Source organism: Geotrypetes seraphini, chromosome 2, assembly GCF_902459505.1.
Source record: "Geotrypetes seraphini chromosome 2, aGeoSer1.1, whole genome shotgun sequence".
NCBI lineage: Eukaryota > Metazoa > Chordata > Amphibia > Gymnophiona > Dermophiidae > Geotrypetes > Geotrypetes seraphini.
Genome location: NC_047085.1, coordinates 100,636,200 through 100,658,093, shown reverse-complemented (window position 1 = coordinate 100,658,093; position 21,894 = coordinate 100,636,200). Strand labels below are relative to the sequence as shown.

Sequence of the window (21,894 nt, the reverse complement as noted above, 5' to 3'; positions counted from 1 at the left end):
CTCAGACTACTTCAAACTGAAACTGTGAACTGACAGAGGATAAGAGTAAATAGAGCGACTATAATACCGTTAATAGAACCAGTTAGGATACATGAAAATACATTTAGCTAGTTGACATCGTTAACCTAGGATGGTGTGTATATATAGTAAATATAGTAAACTAAGTTAGAAGAGTTAACTGTAATCTTAAAAATCATACATTAGCAGCTAGAATTATGTAGGTCGTGTGCAACCATACTATAAATATACAATAGCACAATATTGCAAATGCACAGGATAGTGTGTAAATACTGAACACTAAGTCACTAAGACTTAGTGTTGATATGGATGCACTACAACCAAGAGTGCTATACCGAAAACCATAACAGAAATACTCTATATTGTTGTACACCTTTCCAGAAGTTCATGTACTATATGTAACCCCTTTGCAGAAGCTGTAACACTTTTGCAGAAACTCATGAAAACTGCTCTGAATTGACCCACCCAGTCATTAGTAGAGGTACAGAAGCTTACAAACAATAAATGATTCTCTCTGAGATCATCTCCAAGACGTGGTATGTAAGCAAGATTTTCTTGTACTTCATATTTTAAGTATAAAGCTGCTCCTCAAAGCTTGTCAACAAAAGCAGAGAGAATGGAACAGGATGACCATATCTTTCTGAATCACAGGATTCCAGAAACTTGACCATTTAAAAGTGTTTCCATTAATTTGCTTACCACAGAAGTCAGATTTACCGGCCTGTAATTCCCTACTTCTTCCTTACATCCACTTTTGTGGAGAGGGACCACATCCGCCCTTCTCCAGTCCTCCGATACCACTCCCAACTCTACTGGGTTACCATCTTGAAGATATAATCATATATGACATCAACAAACAAGAAATGCCTTGTAGGCACTCGTAAACAAAGAAAAAATGGGGGGGGGGGGTTATATCACACTAGAACAAGTGTTTTCTCTGTTTACGAGTCCCTACAAGGCATTTCTTGTTTGTTGACATCATATGTGATTATATCTTCAAGATCATCACTCACTGGATGATACATGTATTCGTGATGCAGGCTTTCAAACTAAAACACGGACTGTGTCAGGACTGATTTGTATATTTTAACAGAGACTTCTTTAATTTTTACATTAAAAATATCTATATGAAAGTTATATTTATCCCTGGTTGATGTGTATGGTTCCACCCCCACTATCTTTGTTCTAGATTGTATCTTGTGGGATTTTGTTTCCTTGGGGGGGGGGGGGGTTTGTTTGTTTGCTGTTTAGTATCACAAGCCCCGGGTGTTGAAGTCTAGAAACGGAAGACATTTAAGTTGAGAAAGCTAATGCTTATTTCTGAGAACAAAAAGGAAAGCTCTAGTCCTGGAATCATGTTGCAGACTAAAATAATATTGTCCACTATTGACAGAAAGCTGGGGCATGATAGATCTTGGAAAGCTTGGAAAGCCCATATTTGAGGCCACTACATACGCAGACTTTAGAAAATCCCTGAAAACTCGACTGTTTAACAAATTCTAAATTCCCATACCCAACTCTTCCTCGCCATGACCCTTCCACCTCGCCCCCTAATTCCAAGGCCCGAAACTAATTATACTTTCCACCTTGAATCTCATGTACTGACATAATGTATCTTTATTGTAACCCACCTGCACCATATGTACTGACAAAACATATCTTTATTGTAACTCATGTACTGACTAAATGTATCTTTATGGTAACCTACCTGTATCCCTTACACTGACAAAATGCACCTTGATAGTAAATCACTTGTATTGTAACCCACTTGCATCCCATGTACTGACAAAATATATCTTTACTGTAACTTGTATCCCATGTACTGACAAAATGAATCTTTAATGTAAACCACTTGCATCCCATGTACTGACTAAATGTATCTTTATTGTAAACCGTTTCTATCCCATGTACTGTCAAATGTATCTTTATTGTAAACCGCTTCGAACTTCATGGTATAGCGGTATATAAGAAATTAATTATTATTATTATCTTTAGTCTGCACCAAGTATGGCACATCTAAAAGTAGACTTCATTAGGATTTTAGATCTAACTACTTGCCTTTCCAAACCAGAGTTCAAGGTGCATTATGCCTCAGACAGTAGATATTCCCTTGCCTAGAAAGCTTACAATTTTAAGGGATTGGTTCACTAATGTGTTAATTTGGGTTAACAGTACAGTTAGTAATACTGTATAATCCCATTGAGAATACTTGGGCTTACATTAGTAAACAAGATCTTAAGTCTGTAACAGAAGAAATAGAGGGCAAACTTGTCTTATGTCACATAGCATCAATGGGAAAAGCAAGACTTGAAGACTTCTCACAGCTTGCTCTTGTAACCAGTAAACTAACTTCTCCACTACAAACTTCTTAGATAGAAATTAAGGAAAAACTGTTGGCCAGTGACCTAAATACTTAATATGTTTGTTTCCTTGGTTATTTGCATTTCTCTTCAGCTGCAACATACTAGAGGGTACCCCCAGTCTTCTTACTAATATGAATTAAGAGTTAGGCACTTTTACTAAACCTCTGGAACATTTTAACTTAAATGTCAATGCGAACAGAAAAAAAGTTATAGAATTATTATACTAACAAAGTTGACATATCTCTAAGTAGGAAGTAAATATGAAATAGATGCTCTGAAAGAGGTGAAGTATCAATAGTTTAGTATACAATATAAGATGATTTTAAAAAATTTAAAAAAAAAAATCCACCCAGGAACGTATTCAAATCATTTATAAAAATTAAACCCATGCAGTATCTATGCTGGCAGAAGAGTGCAGCACCAATAACACTGACAACTACACTGACATTAAACTAGCAAAAACAATACTGTACATAAGAGAAATTGTGCTTCAACGAGCCTTATCATACAGGACTGGAAAGTTTGTTACATTCGTAATGGTTTGAAAATCTTGTTCTTGATTCATGCATTAGCAGACTTGCAAATAACTATTTAAAAAGAAATCACAATTTTAACAGTGAAGGGGGTTTTACTTTTGCTGTTTACAAGTTAAGGCATGAGTCGGGGGAAAAAAAAAAAGAGAGAGACAGGCAGTGTAGCAATCCCTGCATTCCTACATGGCCCTGGACATTATTGCAGGATATAAGATTCTCCAAGAATTGTGTTTTCACCATATTACTTAGAATAAATTAAAAATGTTCCCCATTTGGTTTACAAGTTAGTTTCACTTTTGATACGTTTAAAGTTGCAGGCGACATACCAGACACGTCCTTAAATTAAAATCTAAAAACGCAGGCAAATGCTATTGGAAAAATGTGTATGTGCTCACCGTACCTCTCACTTTTATACATCATTGTTTTCCGTGTACTCGCAATACGCATGTACAGCTACTAGCCTATACCAGATCCTTTCGTGATTCGGACATTTAATTTTACTACATCCTCTTCTTTTACAATATAAAACAAATCCCCAGCTCACCCTGTCCGTCGGGTCGTCCTGGTGGCGGCCTGCGATAGGAGGGGCACCGACGTCCATAACGTGTTGACGTATGACGGTGCTAGCCTCCGAATGCTCACCACCCCCACCGGTAGAAGGGACGTATGAAGTCGAAAGACAGTCCCTTCGAGACAAAAAGAAAAAAAAAAAGGTCCCCCAAGCCCAACAGGAGAGTGTTTCGACTGCACTCTAATCACCTCTTGCAAATAGACAACGCGCTGAGAGGGATGACTTTCGCTTTCGTCTTGCTGTGCGAGTAGCGTAAGCATTAATATTGAGGACTGAGACTATCAAAGAAACATGACAGCTTCCTGCACCAGACACCACCCGAGCACACAATGGCAGCCGAGGGTCCTAGAACCCTAGCATTAAGGGTATACTTGAAGCAGCAAAGGCTTTATACAAGAATGCGCTTAACTCAGAGAAAACGCACACAAAACATGGCAAGATACACGGGGGCTGGTTCTGCCACGAGTCAGACTAGGCAGCAACTTAGATACACAGAAAAGGGGGGGGGGGCTGCTGCGACAAAGTGGTTCCGGTAGGCGTGAACCTTCCCTAAACTCCCCTGGCAAAGTTTAAAGAAGAAAACTGTGTATGCCGTCAGTTAAGGCCCATGCTCAAATGCTACTCCCCCCCCCCCCCCACACACACACACACACCCCGAAAATGGGTGGGAGTGCAGTGAAACACTGCAGCACAGGACAGTACTAGCAGTGAAACTTGGGGACGGCCATGGAAGGAGGTGACCCAGTTGCATTGCCAGGTCTAGAAGGAGGAGGTAGACATCTCTACTCTTGGGAGGGCCCTGAAGATATAAAACAAAGTTAATACACTCTCAAACAAAACAGAAACAAGACAAACGTCCTACATATGAAACATATGCTCCTGAACACACACATGCAAGAACAAACATGTTCTCACACAGATAATTTTTCCTGTAATTAAGACGACTAGCCAAATGGTTTTCCCAGATTATAAACATTATGTTAAACATCTTGACACATTCTCTGGGCCTACATAATACCACAATACAACAGCAAAATAATAACTACACACCAAAATTTAAAAACAGATTTAAAACCCATCAGAAATAGTAGTCATTTTAAATTCTCCATTTATAGTGCATTTTCTAACAAGTACCACTAATGCTTAAACAGCTGTATTAGTGCATACCCATAATATTCACCCGAGAAACTTTCAATCTTCCCTCTCTCCCTAAGCAGTCATGCTCACTCAACATCCCCCCCTCCCCCCCCCCAAAAAAAAAAAAAAGATATAAATAGGATGGAGTTAGTCCAGAGGGCTGGTACAAAATTGGTTAGTGGCCTTTGTCAAACATCGTACGGGGACAGACAGACTTAGATAATTTAATATGATACTCTGGAAGAAAGACAGAAGCGAAGAGATATGATAGAGATCTTTAAATATCTCCGTGGTGTTAATGTACAGGAGGAGGAGAGTCTTTTTTCAAATGAAGAAAAACTCCAGAAGTAGAGGGCATAGGATGAAGTTAAGAGGTTCAGGAGTAATGTAAGAAAATATTTCTTTACAGAAAGGGTGGTAGATGAATGGAATAGTCTCCCAGTGGAAGTGGTAGAGATGAAGTCTTTCAGAATTTAAGATAGTGGATGGTGTGGAATGGCAGACTGGATGGGCCATTTGGCTTTTATCTGCCATCATGTTTTTAAATGTCTGGGGAGAAAACAAAAGAAAAAAATCCAACAGAAACTGCAGTGAAGATAGCTCAACAAACAAAAAGGACTGCAGACAAAACGTACAAGATGCAGGCTATGTTTATTATATCAAGTTTAAATGCGGTCAGTGTTACCACACTCCAAACAAACCTAAGGACCCGACACGGTCTGTGTTTCGGTAAACATGCCTTCCTCAGAGTTGATAGGGTTTGAATTAAACCGCAATATAAAATGATAATAAACTTAGGCCTGTGAGAGCTCTGGAGAGATTGCACACCAATACACTTGGCAAAAAACTTCCACCAAAGTTGGTGTGCAATCTCTCCAGAGCTCTCACAGGCCTAAGTTTATTATCATTTTATATTGTGGTTTAATTCAAACCCTATCAACCCTGGACCCCTGAGGAAGGCGTGTTTACCGAAACACGGACCGTATCGGGTCCTTAGGTTTGTCTGAAGTGTGGTAACACTGATCGCATTTAAACTTGATATAATAAACATAGCCTGCATCTTGTACGTTTTGTCTGCAGTCCTTTTTGTTTTTCTAAATGTCTGGGAGCAGGTATGGTTCTCAACAGTAAGTTGGGATCTAAGTGTATAAGAAGGATCGCTCCTTGTTAAGGGGAAATGGAAAGGGACTTGTATACTGCCTGTTTGTGGTTATACATTCAAAAATGGTTTCCATATATACAGGTACTTATTTTGTACCTTAGGCAATGGAGGATTAAGTGAGTAGGTTGTCCACTGTACAATCAAGAATTGAAATTCTCTTTGGAAAGGGGAGTCCAATTCAGGCCAGTAGATCATAGTAGTATAGTAAATGATAGCAGGTAAAAGATCTGAATGGTCCATCCAGTCTGCCTAACAGTCATACTCATTATGCATTCATAAATTGTATTTTCTTTAATATTTCTCAGCAATAAACCATAGAAGTCCGCCCGATACTGTCTTTAGGTTCCCACTGCTGAAGTTGCCATTAAAGCCCACTTCAGGCTATCCTAACCATCCTGTCACTGGAGCTTCTATCAAGGCCCTCCCTAGCTCACCCTAAACCAAAACACCATATACGGGACACAGACCATGCAGGATTGCCCAGTACCAGCCTTAGTTTGTTTTCTAACATTCATTTTCTAATTAGAGATCCTCTATGTTCATCCCACAGTTTTTTGAATTCAGTTACCATTTTCATCTCCACCGCCTCCCTCGGGAGAGCATTCCAGACATTCACCATCATTCAATCTGCACCTGCCACCAATGCATAAAATAAGCTTTGTGCAAACGCTTAGAAAAAAAACTTTTCAATTTGTTTAAAACCTAATATTTGCAGGTATTCTCTAACCCATGATTTTCAACCCATTTCACAGACACACAATCAGGATTTTAGTATATCCACAATGAATATGCATGAGATCTACTTACAACAGATATGTATTGTGAATATCCTGAAAAATTAGACTGCTTTCAAATGTGTCCAGAGGACTAGGTTGAGAACAGCTGCCCTAATTCCATCAACCTCATGTTCAACATCTTAGATCAGTATCACTAGCACACTAGGATTGGTTTGCATTTTAAATCAAATAAACTGATGACCTGTGCCCATTTTCACTCTTCCCCCTCAGAAGAGGAACTCTTCATGTATTGCAGCAGTATCCTCCCATGGCCAGGATATGGCTTTATGGAATCACTATCCACAAGAACGAACTCAAATAAATGCAGTTTAAGTAATTCTCAACCCAGTTCTTGAAACCAATTAAACAGTATTCACTTTCACATATGAGATAACCGATTAAAAAACAAAACAATGCTGCTGAATATTTTGGTTATACAAGAAACCAAAATCTTTTGGTGGCCTCTAAGACTATTAAGAACCAATCAATAAAGCACAGTTACTTACCGTAACATGTTATCCAGGGACAGCAGGCAGATATTCTCAACATGTGGGTGAAGTCACCGACGGAGCCCCCTAGCGAACGTTTTCGCAAGCAGACTTGCTTGAAGACCTTCAAGTTTGTGATTGGCCCGCGCATGCGCGCGAGCCCCTCCCGCCCGACCTAGGGCATGCGTCTCCTCAGCGTGGCCTCAGTTCAGATAGCTAGCAAAGAAGCCAACCACGGGGAGGTGGGTGGGTTGCGAGAATATCTGCCTGCTGTCCCTGAATAATACCTGTTACAGTAAGTAACTGTGCTTTATCCCAGCATATTCTCAACATGCGGGACACCTCCAAGCTAACCAGAATGGGATGGAGGGAGAGTTGGCAATTTAGGAGAACAGATTTTGCAAAATGGACTGGCCAAAATGGCCATCAAGCCTGGAGAAAGTATCCAGACAGTAGTGTGAGGTAAACGTATGAACCAAGGACCAAGAGCAGCCTTACAGATTTCCTCAAGCGGAGGAAAGCAACAGACACCGGCATCGCTCTGACCTTGTGGCCTGTGACTCGACCCGGCAGGGAGAGACCAGCCTGAGCGTAACAGAAAGAGATACAAGCGGCCAACCAGTTAGAAATGGTCCGCTTAGAAAAAGAGTGACCCAAGCGATTTGGATCAAAAAGGAATAGCTGGGGAGCAGAACGATGAGGAGTGGTGCGCTTCAAGTAGAAGGCCAGCGCATGCTTACAGTCAAGAGAATGTAGAACCACCTCTCCAGGGTGAGAATGAAGCTTCGGAAAAAACACAGGAAGAACAATGAATTGGTTGATGTGAAACTCAGAAACAACCTTAGGCAAGAACTTAGGATGGGTACAGAAAACCACCTTATGATGGAAGACAGTGAAAGGTGGGTCCGCTACCAAGGCCTGAAGCTCACTAACCCGAAGGGCAGAAGTGAGAGCAATCAGAAACACAACCTTCCAAGTAAGATGCTTCAAGTGAGCCCGCGCTAGCGGCTCGAACGGGGGTTTCATCAAGCGAGCAAGGACCATGTTAAGATCCCAAGCCACAGGAGGAGGTTTAAGGGGCGGATGAACGTGGAAAAGGCCTTTCATGAAGCGGGAAACCACAGGATAAACAGAGATAGGCATCCCGTCAATCAGCTGATGAAAAGCAGCAATGGCACTAAGGTGGACTCGAACTGAAGAGGACTTGAGCCAAGCACCAGACAAGTGCAACAGATAATCCAAGACAGCAGATAAGGAGACAGATAGCAGCTCCTGCTACCGAGTAGCACACTAGGAAGAAAAGCCTCCAGAACGTCCAGCACAGGCTGAGAGAACTGGAACGAGGGCATTAAGTCTCGAGGAACCAAGCCGTCAAGTGCAAAGACTGTAGGTTGGGATGAAGTAGAGAACCTCGACTCTGCGTAAGCAGAGAAGGAAAAGAAAGGCAGAAGAAGAGGCTCCCTGGAACTGAGTTGCAACAGAAGGGAGAACCACGGCTGTCAGGGCCACCGAGGATCTATCAGAATCATTGTGGTACGCGTGGACTTGAGCCTGACGAGAGTCTTCAGAATCAGAGGGAATGGAGGGAACGCATACAGAAACAGGTTTGTCCAATCCAGCAGAAAAGCATCCGCATCGAGCCTGAGAGGGGTGTAAACCCTGGAGCAGAAGGGGGCAACTTGTGATTGAGAGGGGACGCGAACAGATCGACATCTGGAGTCCCCCAACGAGCAAACACCTGATGCAGGGTCAAGGAATGGATGGACCACTCGTGAGGCTGCAGAAGACAACTCAACTTGTCTGCCAGACAATTGTGCTGGCCCTGAATGTAGACTGCTCGAAGAAATATGTTGCGGCGGATGGCCCAATCCCAGAGCCGCATCGCCTCTTGGGGCAGGGGCCCCGTGCCCCCTTGTTTGTTGATATAATACATGCCGACCTGGTTGTCCGTGCGGACCAGCACTACTCGGTCACGAAACAGGTGACAAAAAACTTTCATGGCGAAGAAAATTGCTTGAAGCTCCAGCAGATTGATGTGACAAAGGCGGTCAGCACTGGATCAAAGACCCTGAGTGCGAAGACCGTCCAGATGAGCCCCCCAAGCATAGGCCAACGAGTCCGTCGTCAGGACCTTCTGCGGAGGAGGAGCATGAAACAGAAAACCTCTGGAAAGATTGGAAGAGAGCATCCACCAACGGAGAGACTGCTTCAACAAAGGAGTCACGACAATGAATCGAGAGACAGGGTCCTGATCCTGGTTCCATTGGGACGCTAAAGTCCATTGAGGAATACGGAGGTGAAGTCTGGCCAAAGGAGTCACGTGAACCATGAAGGCCATGTGCCCTAGGAGGACCATCAGGAGCCGAGCCGGGGCCGAAAGCAGATGGGCCACCCTCCTGCATAAACGAACAAGGGCCTCCAGATGAGGCCGAGGCAAGAAGGAGTGGAGACGAACCGTATCCAGGACCGCTCTGATGAACTCCAGAGACTGGGATGGACAGAGGTGAGACTTGGGGAAGTTCACCTCGAAACCCAGACTCTGAAGGAGCAAGATGGTTTGATTCGTCGCTCGCAGAACTTTGTGGGGAGAGAACGTTTTGATCAACCAGTCATCGAGGTAGGGAAACACCTGCAGGCCGCGGAGATGCAGGGCCGCAGCTATCACAACGAGACATTTCATGAACACCATTGGAGAGGCCGCCAGGCCAAAGGGAAGAACGATACTGGAGATGCAGATCCCCCACCCGGAATCTCAGATACCGGCGAGAGGCCGGGTGTTATCGTAATGTGCGTGTACGCCTCTTTGAAGTCCAGCAAGCACAGCCAGTCCTCGTCCAAGAGGGGGTATAACGTAGGAAGGGTGAGCATTCTGAACCGTTCCTTGACCAGAAACTTGTTCAGAGCACGGAGGTCCAAGATCGGACACAGATCCCCCGTCTTCTTGGGTACCAGAAAGTACCGGGAATAAAATCTGGTATTCCACTGGTCCGGAGGAACCTCCTCGACCGCCCTAAGGCGAAGAAGGGCCTGAGCTTCCTGCAGAAGGAGAGGCAGCTGAGACCGGGCAAAAGGAAACTCTCTTGGAGGAAGGTCCAGGGGCACGTGACTGAAGTGAAGGGAGTATCCCTGCCGGATGATGGAAAGCACCCAAATGTCTTTCCCACTGAGTATAAAAATGATGGAGATGACCCCCGATGGGGAGGGAGGAAGGCTCCAGGAGGAAGGGAGCCCCAAGGCTCAGACTGGAATTGTCAAAAAGACAGCCCAGGCTTCACCGGAGCCGGCGGCTGGGCCTTAGCCTGATGCTGCTGCTATTGCTGGGGCCGCTTCGAAGGAGGCCGAGAGAAAGCAGGGGTAGATTTCTGCGGATACCTCCGGGGAGGAATTTTGTATTGCCAAGACGGAGGGGTCTTTGGCTTAAGTCTCACCAGAGAGGCGAAGGACCGTTCGTGCTCCGAGAGGCGCTTAGTGGCTGCCTCAATGGAATCATCAAATACCTCATGACCCACGCAAGGGAGATTGGCCAGACGATCCTGGAGATTCGGATCCATATCTACAATCCTGAGCCAAGCAAGGCGACGCATGGCGATTGCAAAGGCCGTGACCCTCGAGGACAACTTGAATGCGTCATAGGCCGCCTTAAACATATAGAGGCGGAGCTGGGAGAGCGTCTCCTCGAGGAGACAAAACTCCTGACGTCGAGAATCCAGCACGTCTGCCCGGAACGAGTGGAGGGCTTCCACACAGAACCGGAGATAGGACGTGAAGACAAAGTTATAGTTGAGGACACGGTTCGCCATTGAGTTTTGATAAAGACGGCGACCAAACTTGTTTATCGTACGGCCCTCCCGACCCAGAGGGACGGCTGCGTATACCTTCGAGGGATTGGATTTCCTCAAGGAAGATTCAACCACCAAGGATTGGTGCAAAAGCTGAGAACTTTCAAACCCCTTGACCGGGATCGTCCGGTAACGGGACTCCAATTTGGAAGGAATAGCCGGGACCGCATAAGGGGTCTCCGGGTTCCAGAGAAATGTTTGCCGGAGAACCTGGTGCATCGGTAAGCGCAGCGCTTCATGAGCAATACCCATTTCCACCAGGAATTCCTGGATATAACGGGACTCAGACTGGAGGTCCAGGTTCAAGGCCCTACCCATGTCAGAAATGAAATGAGTGAAACGAGGAGTTTTGAGAAGACATCCTCCTGAGAAGACCCCGAGCGAGATCTGGGGGCAGCAGAGAAAGAGGGAGAAATTTCCCTCGAATAGCATGCCGGAGCCTCGGAGTCCCGCAAATGGGAGATCGAGGAGGCTCGACTAAAGCGTCTCGGGGGCATTGAGGAACAACCCCGTATAGGGTGGGCCGGGGAGGATCCCGGAGTCCAAGGGACCATCTTGTGGAGCCGCGGAGAAGATGGTGCAAAGGAAAACCCCTCCACCGGTTTTGAAGAAGACCCCTGAGAGGTGGTCATTAGCCCCGAGGGGGAATGCACAGTAGAGTCCAACTCGAGGACAAGGGGGTGCCTGGAAGGTTTCGCAGTTGGAGACCTGCCCCGCAGGGGCAGAGAAGACCGCATCTTTTTAGAAGGGACAAACCTCAGCAAAGGAGCTGGTGAAAAGCGGGTCCCTATCATGGGTCCCCGGAACGCCACAGGCCCCAATTCTGGAGACGAAGAATCGCTCGAGGGAACCCTGTGAGTCTTGCGGGCACGGCCCCGAGACACAAGAGAAGGACGCTCAGGCTGGTCAGACCGAGGCTGGGTCGAGACCGAGGTCAGAGACATCGAGGTCGGAACCAGTTGGCTCACCACCAAGGAAAGCTGTGATGTAAGGATAGCCTTAAGCATGTCCTCGAACATAGGCACCGAGACCTAAGGATGTTGGGTCATAGGTGCAGCAGTTCGCTCCTTCAGGGGCAACCTCAAGGAAGAGTATTCCCTACGTGAGGAGGCACGCTTAGAATGAGGTCTCGAAGATGCCGACAAGGCGGCACTCGCATGAGACTCAAAGGTAGACTTCTTTGCCGGCACACCTGAGGAGGAAAGAGGAGACTTACCCGAGGCTGGAGTAGCAGGAGGAGCCGAGGCGGGGCCTTGGAGGACGAGGGGGACTTCGAGGCCGAGACACCTAACACCGGTGCCGAGGCCGAGCTCAAGGCCTATCCCTCAGGATCCATCGTGCCAAAAAGTTGAAGAATTTTGGCCACTCTCCGACGAAGAGCCTGCGGTTGCAAAGTCGCACAACACAGACACGACTCAGCGCGGTGCTCCACACCCAGGCACTCCACATGCCAACGATGGGGATTCGGTGATGGAGATAACCCGGTTGCACTTAAAACAGTTCTTGAACTCGGTGCGAGGCCGAGACTTAAGAAAAAAATACGGCCGCAGCCCCGCGAGGCCAGGCGGCCAAAGCAAGACCGGAGACCCGGTCAAAAAAACACAAAAGAAAAGAAGAATAACAAAGACGCTGGCACAGCGACTCAAATGAAAATAACAAAGAAAGCCGTGGTGCAAGAGAGACAAAGAGATCGCGCGCAGCAAGGGAGCAGTGCTTCTGGCTCCGCGGAAAACATAGAACTAGGAGGCCACGCAGAGGAGACGCATGCCCTAGGTTGGGCGGGAGGGGCACACGCGCATGCGCAGGCCAATCGCAAGCTTGAATGTCTTCAAGCAAGTCTGCTTACGAAAACGTCCACTAGGGGGCTCCGTCAGTGACGTCACCCACATGTTGAGAATATGCTGCCTGCTTGTCCTGGGATAAACTGTATTATGAAAACAAATCTTCCTAGCTGCATTGAAACTCACTGGTCTGTCAAATGTAGCTTTCAGAAATTTGTCTAGACACTCCCTCCATCACATCCTTGCTGTCCAATTCAAATCTTAACTTCAAAGCTCTTCTCTATTAGTCACATCAATGGGCAATTTTGTTGATTGCTATCTTATCATTTTCTTCAAAATAAAGGTCAGAATAGCAGCAACAACAAAGGTCAGCTATGAAACAACCTTTTATGTAATGCCATTTAACAGTACAGATTGCATTTCATGTAGAAATATTCAGAAGCCAAAAAGACAAAGTACCAAGTCTTCCTCAAGTACTTACATTGTATTTTATTTGATTTTACTTAAAGAACGTGCATGAACTGGAAGCTTAAAAGTAGTAGTCTCAGAAGCTATGAGAGAGAAAAAAATTGGAGGACAGCTCCAATCGTAATTCTGTATCCAACTGTTTTTTGGGGGGGTTTTTAACCCTGTACCCCACCCTACAGGTGAAAAAGTGAACTCTCCAATATGAGAGCTAACAGTAAAGCAGACAATAGGCACAGTTCTGCTGCCATAAAGCACAGTTACACCTAACAGGTGTTATCCAGGGACAGCAGGCAGATATTCTCAATATATGGGTGATGTCATCCACGGAGCCCCGATGCGGACAGTTTCACAAGCAGACTTGCTTGAAGAATTTTTAAAAAGTTTGCAATTACCGCGCATGCACAAGTGTCTTCCCGCCTGACATAAGGCGCGCGTCTTCTCAGCATCTCCTCAGTTCAGATAGCTAGCTAAGAAGCCAACCAGAGGAGGTGGGTGGGTTGTAAGAATATCTGCCTGCTGTCCCTGGATAACACTGTTACGGTAAGTAACTGTGCTTTATCCCACGACAAGTAGGCAGCATATTCTCAACATATGGGTGACCTCCAAGCTAACCAGAATGGGATGGTGGGAGTGTTGGCAATTCAGGAGAATAAATTTTATAATACTGCCTGGCCAAAGTGGCCATCCCATCTGGAAAAAGAATCCAGACAATAACCACGTTGAGGTGGTCTGACATTGAAAAGTCCTTTCATAAATCTGGAAACCACAGGATGAGCAGAGAGCGGTTTCCTTTCAAATGGTTGATGGAAAGCAGCAATTGCACTGAGATGTATTCAAATGGATGTTGATTTGAGGCCTGATTTAGATAAGTGAAACAGGTAATCCAGAACTGAAGGCAAGGAGGTAGATTGAGGCTCCTTGTGATGAAGAGCGCACCAAGCAGAAAATGGAATCCATTTCTGATTGTAACATTGCCTGGTTCAAGGTTTTATGGACTATATGATGTATGAGGCAACTCTCATTTAGACTGATGTCTGGTGCTGGTCACCTCTGAGATTTTGCCTGAGCCAGAGGTTTATGTTATCTGCGACGGGCTCATAATGATGTCCACCACTTCACACCCTGTTTCCTCCCATTGAGTAATTGTTCTGTCAGACTTACCACTTTAGGTCTAAGGCGTTTTAGCCAATTTCTCAGCAGTGAATCTTTGATGAGCCAGTCGTCCAGGTACGGGAAAACCAGAAGATCATGGTTGCGCAGAGCTGCTGTTACTACTACTACTACTAGGTACTTGCTGAAAACTCTGGGATATGATGCCAGGTAGCACTCTGTATTGAAAAAGATGATTTCCCACCTGAAATCTGAGGAACTTGCGGAAGGATGGATGAAATATTCCCATTCATCCATCCTTCCGCAAGTTCCTCAGATTCCTCATATTGAGTGTAAGCCTCTTTGAGATCCAGAGAGCATAACCAATCGTTGTAATCCAGAAGGGGATACAAGGACAGAGCCCTGAGATCCAATATAGGTCGTGGATCCCCCGTCTTCTTCCAGAGGTACTTCTTCAATGGCACAGAAACAAAACAGAGCTTGAGCTTCCTGAAGAAGGGTGGTCTGCGACATATTGGAAGGATACTCTCTTGAGGGGAGATCTGGTGGAACCTAAAGGAAGTGAAGAGAGTAACCTTCCCTGATGATTGTGAGGACCCAGAGGTCAGATTAATTAGTTCCCATCTTTGATAAAAATGATGGAGATGACCTCCTATGGGAAGAGGAGAGGACAGAGGCAGTATGACTGAGATTATGCTCTGTGTTAGATAGTCAAAAAGGCTGAGTGGACTTGGGCGCAGCAGGAGTCTGAGGTTTACGCTGCCTTTGTTGTTGTTGCTGTTGTTTCTTAGAAGGCGGCCTTGAATAAGGTGCTGACTTCTGAGGATAATGCCTCTGATAAGATGGAGAGGTCTATAACTCTTAGCAATGGAAGGCTTTGGTTTCGGCTGAACTATAGAGGCAAAATGATTTTTCATGCTCAGATAAGCGTTTTGTGGCTACCTCAATGGAGTCATCAAATAACTCATTCCCCTGTTAGCAAGTCGATCTTGCAAATTTGGATCCATTGTCCACAGTGCGTAACCAGATTAGACGACGCTTGGTCACTGAGAACACAGTGACCCTGGAGGACATCTCAAAAGCATCATATGCAGCTTGAACCATATGCATGTGAAGTTGACCTAGAGTTGAATGCATATGCTGGAACTCTGGTATGGTAGGCGATGTTCTGGAAGATATTTAAAGAAAGTAGGCAGAGCGTTGACCCAATGCTTGAGATATGATGTAAAGACAAAATTGTACTTTAAAATCCTATTTGTCAACATAGAATTCCGATACAGCCGACGGCCAAACTTGTCCATGGTCCTGCCCTCTCGGCCAGGAGGGACGGTGGCATAAGCCTTGGCAGGATTGGTTCTTTTTAAAGAAGACTCCATGAGAAGAGATTGATGGGATAGTTGAGACTTCTCAAATCACTTACAATGTACCATCTTATATCGGGATTCCAGCTTTGCTGGCACAGCAGGAATGGAGTATGATGTATCTAGGTTCCTCTTGAAAGTTTGAGAAAGAATGCCTTTCATGGGAAATTTGAGAGAATCCCTAGGAGGATTAGGCTTGCCCAGCTCTTCTAAATACTCCTTAGAGTATTTGGAATCAGACTCCAAGGTAATGTTGAGATCTTTACTCATTTGACATAAGAACTTAGTAAAGGAAACTGGGTCAGAAGAGGAGTGACCTTGTTGAGGTGAAGGTGAACGAGAACCCCTCGAGGTACCGTTTACAGCAGAGAAAGAAGGTGAAGCCTCTCTGGAATATTGGTACTGCAGATCTGAATCCATAGGCAAAGATGAAGATGAAAAACCATTTCTAGAACAAGTGGGAGAAGCAGAACGTTTTCATTTTGAAGAACGAGCTGGTGAAGAAAACTTCGCAAGAGAGGAACTAGACTTGACGAGAGACTTGTGGTGTCTGAATATAAGGTACCACAACAGATTTCGTTGAGAAAGGAGTTGGTGGCCTCGAGGAGCCTTGATGCCTCGATGAACGAGGTCTGCTTCGGGAAGAAGACCTGGGTCTAGATCAGGGGTCTCAAAGTCCCTCCTTGAGGGCCGTAATCCAGTCGGGTTTTCAGGATTTCCCCAATAAATATGCATGAGATCTATGTGCATGTACTGCTTTCAATGCATATTAATTGGGGAAATCCTGAAAACTCGACTGGATTGCGGCCTCACTTGAGACCCCGGGTCTAGATGAATGCCTTGATAGATGTTGTGGAGATGAACTTGTTGTCTCCCCCCCCCCCCATACACACACAATAAAGAATTAAATTAAAGTTGTATTAACATCAAGCAGCTTTCAAATGACATTATAAGCAAATAAAATTAAAATATTTTTAATACATTGCTAATTATTACCTGCATCTTTACCTAAACTGTTTTGCCCTAGCTTTCACTTTGATCTTTATCTGCTACTTTTTTATTTTGCTGTAGTGCAATCACACAGGTCTCCTTCAAGGCTCAGTAACACCTCTACATAAATTATGTGGAAGAGGTCTGGAAGTGTGGATCACATCTATTTCATATCCTCAGTGAGACTTCAGGAAGGAAACTAGTGATCAAAACATTATTAGAGGTGCTGTAGAGCTGATTCTTCTTGTATGACTAGATGAGCTATATTTATCATCTTTTTTTTTTTTTTAGTTGTTTAAATTCCTGCATAAATAAATGTTAGATTGAACCTACTGACTTCATTAACACATTTCCCTTTTTTAAACCTATATACCACTGTTCTTCAACCGCCGGTCCGTGGACTAGTGCCAGTCCACAGGAACTTTCTGCCGGTCCGTGCAGGGCCAGCAAGATTGATGAGTTATTTTCATCTGGTGCGCGCTGGGCCGGAGAGATCATGATGAGCCTCAGACAGCGCTTTCTCCCCTCTCTGAAGCCCTCCTTTACTTACCAGCACAGCAATTCACAAAGGCAGCCTTGGGGCTTTTGCTGAGTCGCGGCTGCCTCTGATGATGCAACTTCCTCTTTCCTCAGAGGCGGCGCGACCCAACAAAGGACCCGAGGCTGCCTTCCTGAATCTCTGCGCTGGGAAGTAAGGAGAGCTGCTGAGAGGGGAGAAAGCCACTATTGGAGTCTGGGAAGCTGCTGGGCAAGGGAAAAAAGGGACAGCTGCTACTGGAGAGGGAGAAGGAGAGATGCTGCTGGGAGGGGAGGAAGGAAAGGAGTCTGGGAAGCTGCTGGGCAAGGGAAAAAAGGGACAGCTACTACTGGAGAGGGAGAAGGAGAGATGCTGCTGGGAGGGGAGGAGGGAAAGGAGTCTGGGAAGTTGCTGGGCAAGGGGAAAAAAGGGACAGCTGCTATTGGACCTGGAAGGAAGGGTAAGGAGAGATGTTGCTGGGCGGGGAAGAGGGAAAGGAGTCTGGGAAGCTGCTGGGCAAGGGGAAAAAAAGGACAGCTGCTATTGGACCTGGAAGGAAGGATAAGGAGAGATGTTGCTGGGAGGGGAGGAGTGAAAGGAATCTGGGAAGTTGCTGGGCAAGGGAAAAAAAGGGACAGCTGCTACTGGAGAGGGAGGAGAGATGCTGCTGGGAGGGGAGGAGAGAAAGGAATCTGGAAAGCTGCTAGGCAAGGGAAAAAAAGGGACAGCTGCTACTGGATCTGGAGGGAAGGAGGAGAGATGGTGCTGGGAGGAGAGGAGGGAAAGGAGTCTGGGAAGCTGCTGGGCAAGGGAAAAAAGGGACAGCTGCTACTGGACCTGGAGGGAAGGAAAGGGAGGGGAGGAAGGGAGAGAGTTACTGCTGGACAGGAGGAGGAGGGAAGGGAGAAGGAAAAAAGGAAGGAAACAGCTGGCAGGGAGATTAGAGGAGGGAAAGGGGGGGAGACAGGTATGAGAAAGTAGAGAGATTGATGATGGTAAGGGTTAAGCAGAGAAATAAGCAGAGAGGGACAACAATGCTAAATCTGGTATAGGAGAGATAAAAATGAAGAGAGCAGTGAAGCTGGAATTAATCATGTAAAAAGGAGAGAGGGGCACAGGCTGGATGGAAGGGGGAGAGGGCAGACAGTGGATGGAATTGGCAGGTGCTGAATTGAAGAAACAGAGAGGGCAGACGCTGGAAGAATGTGAAAAGAAGATGAAAGCAGAAACCAGAGACAAAGAGGTAGAAAAAAATAATTTTATTTCTATTTTGTGATTAGAATATATAGAATATAGAATGTGATAGATTTGAAATATATATCCTGCTAGAGCTGGTGTTAGACATAACTGGGGACTGCAAAGCCCAGGCAGTGCTTCTTTAGCTTCCAGCTGGCTTAGGGCGCTCTCTGACCAGGAGGCAGTTGCCCTAGTTCAGTAGTTTCAAACTCCAACCCTTTGCAGGGCCACATTTTGGATTTGTAGGTACTTGGAGGGCCTCAGAGAAACATAGTTAATGTCTTATTAAAGAAATTACAATTTTGCATGAGGTAAAATTCTTTATAGTTTATAAATCTTTCCTGTGGCTAAGTCTTAATAATAATGTTGTAATTTATAGCTAAAGAGACGTATGATCAAGAAACTTTCATTTTACTTTTGATTATGATAAACATACCGAGGGCCTCAAAATAGTACCTGGTGGGCCGCGAATTTGAGACCACTGCCCTAGTTGCACTCCCCTAACACTATTCCTGTCATGTGTGACTGCAGTATTCTGTTAGCATGATATTTCTTTTTTTTTAGTTCAAATTTTTTATTATGAGTTTAGAAAAATACAAAGATACAAAAAAGTAAAAAAAAATACATACGATCATTACAACAGTAGTAGCTGGAAATAGTGGAACAGAAACAAAATCTAGTTATACAGTCTACTGTACGTGTATCCTCTGACAAAAGCAGAAAAGACCAAAAACATGATCATGGATGAACAAATAGGCTTCAAGGGAAGGAAAGAAAAGCAAAACCAATAGTAGGAGCAAAAAAGACAGGAGTGTCTACATAACAGATTGCACATACTGGTCAAGAAATTTCCAAGGTGACATGTGACAAGGTGTCTGAAGGGACAATCGAGAGATACATTTTTTTTTTCAAAAGCTTAAGATTCATGTTTATGATAAAGGCATAAAGAGTTCCACCAAAAGGTATAGTCAAGCATGCATGATGATTTCCAATTCTTTTTTTTTTTTTATTTATAAATTTATTCATTTGTTACAACTTATAACAATTCCATGAAAACAAATAATCAAGGAAAATACATCAAAAATAAAAAAGAATCCAATTCAAGTCCACATTATATGAGGGCTGCTTGTTCTATTGACATCACCAAAAAAATAAGTAGAAATTTTAACAGGAAATTATTCAATCTTCAAGTCAGGCAAAAGAACTTCTATATTTCACTCAACCTCAATCTCTGTATTAGTTTCAGGTAATATATTAACTTTATTTTTATCTTGAAGAAAATTCTCTAAATGAACTGGATCTACAAAAACATATCTAACATTTTGATATGTCACCAAACATTTGCATGGGAATTTAAGAAAAAAGGAAGCTCCTACACCCAAAACCCGAGTCTTGAGTTGTAGGAATTGTTTTCTCCTGTATTGGGTTTGTTTGGAGACATCTGGAAAAACGTTTATCTGTTGACCACAAAACAAGGCATTCTTATTTATAAAATATAATTTAAGGATGTCCTGTTTTTCTATATCGGTTTTGAAAGTGACCAACAATGTTGCTCTTTTGGCTATAAAATCCTTCGATGATTCCAAGAATTGAGAAATATTTAAACTGTCAGGAGACACTAATTGATCCTTATCCCCTTCTTCTGAAACCACTTTCACTCCACTAGGAATATAATAAAGATTATCTGGTATAAAAGATTCTATCTTGGTATAGGAAAGTACATTCTTTAAATACATTTTTAATAACTCCAAGTGGGAAAGGTAATGAGATATAGGAAAATTCAGAAACCTGAGGTTCCTGGATCTCATAGCATTTTCCATTTTTTCCATCTGTAGGTGTAATAAAGTATTATCCTTAACATTAGAAACTGCACATGATTGCATTACAGAAACAGATGCTTCCACTTTATCAATTTTTTTCTCAATTAAGGCCAATTGGGCATCATGCTCAGTCACTTTACTTGTTATCTCAGAGGAAAATTGGCATAATTTTACTACTGTGCCTTGTAATGAATTCTCAATTCTGTTCACAACTGTCCAGACATCTTGAAGAGTAACCACTTTATTGCCCAACTCAGGCCTATGAACAGGTCCGGTAGGCAAAGAAACAGGAGATACAGAAAACAATTGCTTCCCCTCTATTATGCTTTTGGCATCCAGTTCAAGTTCAAATGAGTGTAGAGGAGATGAATCCGAATCTACTATGGAATCAGAGTCATCTTTCTCTAAGGAAAATTGAACAGGTTGAGGTGGAGGCGTGGGTTCCCCAGATGAGAGAGAGACAGATTGGGTCTGTAAATCAGGCTTACCTTCCAACGCTGTTACAGGAATATGGCATAAATGACGATCCATTGGACCTGAAATTGTAGTGGAAATAATCTTTGCCTTTCGTTTGCCCATAACTTCGCAAATCTGCTCCCTACTCCTCCTGGGCTCCGAAGGGGTTCAAAAGGGGCGTGTCCTGCCCCTTTGGCCACGCCCCTTTGGACACGCAGCCGTGGGCACGCGTCCGCGGGCCGCGTTCCGCGGCTCACCGTTGGTTTTATTCTTGGGAGCGAGGACCTCTCCTCCCGATGGCAAGTGCCAGGTGGTGGCTGCAGGGGTGCCTGACTGAAGGGAGATGTCGGCCGAACTTCAGTCAACCCTCTTTTCTTCCGCGGCTCACCGTTGATTTTATTCTTGGGAGCGAGGACCTCTCCTCCCGATGGCAAGTGCCGGGTGGTGGCTGCAGGGGTGCCTGACTGAAGGGAGATGTCGGCCGAACTTCAGTCAGCCCTCTTTTCTTCCGCGGCTCACCGTTGGTTTTATTCTTGGAAGCGAGGACCTCTCCTCCCGATGGCAAGTGCCGGATGGTGGCTGCAGGGGTGCCTGACTGAAGGGAGATGTCGGCCGAACTTCAGTCAGCCCTCTTTTCTTCCGCGGCTCACCGTTGGTTTTATTCTTGGGAGCGAGGACCTCTCCTCCCGATGGCAAGTGCCGGGTGGTGGCTGCAGGGGTGCCTGACTGAAGGGAAATGTCGGCCGAACTTCAGTCAGCCCTCTTTTCTTCCGCGGCTCACTGTTGGTTTTATTCTTGGGAGCGAGGACCTCTCCTCCCGATGGCAAGTGCCGGGTGGTGGCTGCAGGGGTGCCTGACTGAAGGGAGATGTCGGCCGAACTTCAGTCAACCCCATGATTTCCAATTCTTTAGAATGTGCATAAGAGCTGTTGCAATCATGGTGTCAATCAGTTTGGAAGGACATTTTGATAAAGTGAAGCAAGGATGCTGGGATCGAAGAATGATAATATCAAAGGTTAGGTCTGAGGTGCAAGAGGTGATGGATTTGATAGTAGTCCAAATACGGGACCAGAAGAGGTGGACCTCTTTGCAGTGGAAGAGCATGTGATCTATAGTACCCTCCTCCAACAAACAGTTCCAACATTTGGGATCAGATTTGAGTTTAGCTTTCCACATGCGGAACGGAGTCCAAACTGCGTTCCACATGACAAAAAATAAGGATTGACATCAAAGGTCTGTTCGTTGAGGACCATAAAAGATCCCAGTTA

At 44.8% G+C, this 21,894-nt stretch overlaps 1 protein-coding gene and 1 long non-coding RNA gene across 7 annotated transcripts in view; one reads left to right on the top strand and one right to left on the bottom strand.

Annotated features, from left to right (window-relative positions):
• Positions 1-21,894, bottom strand: part of NCOA2 (nuclear receptor coactivator 2) — a 410,025-nt gene that overhangs the window by 354,622 nt on the left and 33,509 nt on the right. Inside the window, exon 1 of one of the 6 annotated variants that reach the window (XM_033933337.1) lies at positions 3,459-3,554. The exons of 4 other annotated variants lie outside the window; for them this stretch is intronic. The gene's annotated coding sequence lies outside the window, so the exon portion shown is untranslated. Of the gene's footprint in view, positions 1-3,314; positions 3,415-3,458; positions 3,555-21,894 lie in introns of those variants that run through there. One more of the 6 variants, XM_033933338.1, reaches the window with a different exon arrangement.
• The window catches only part of LOC117355183, a 35,427-nt gene continuing 17,199 nt past the window's right edge, over positions 3,667-21,894 (top strand). Inside the window, exon 1 of the long non-coding RNA XR_004538320.1 lies at positions 3,667-3,737. This is a non-coding gene — a long non-coding RNA (uncharacterized LOC117355183). The remainder of the gene's footprint in view (positions 3,738-21,894) is intronic.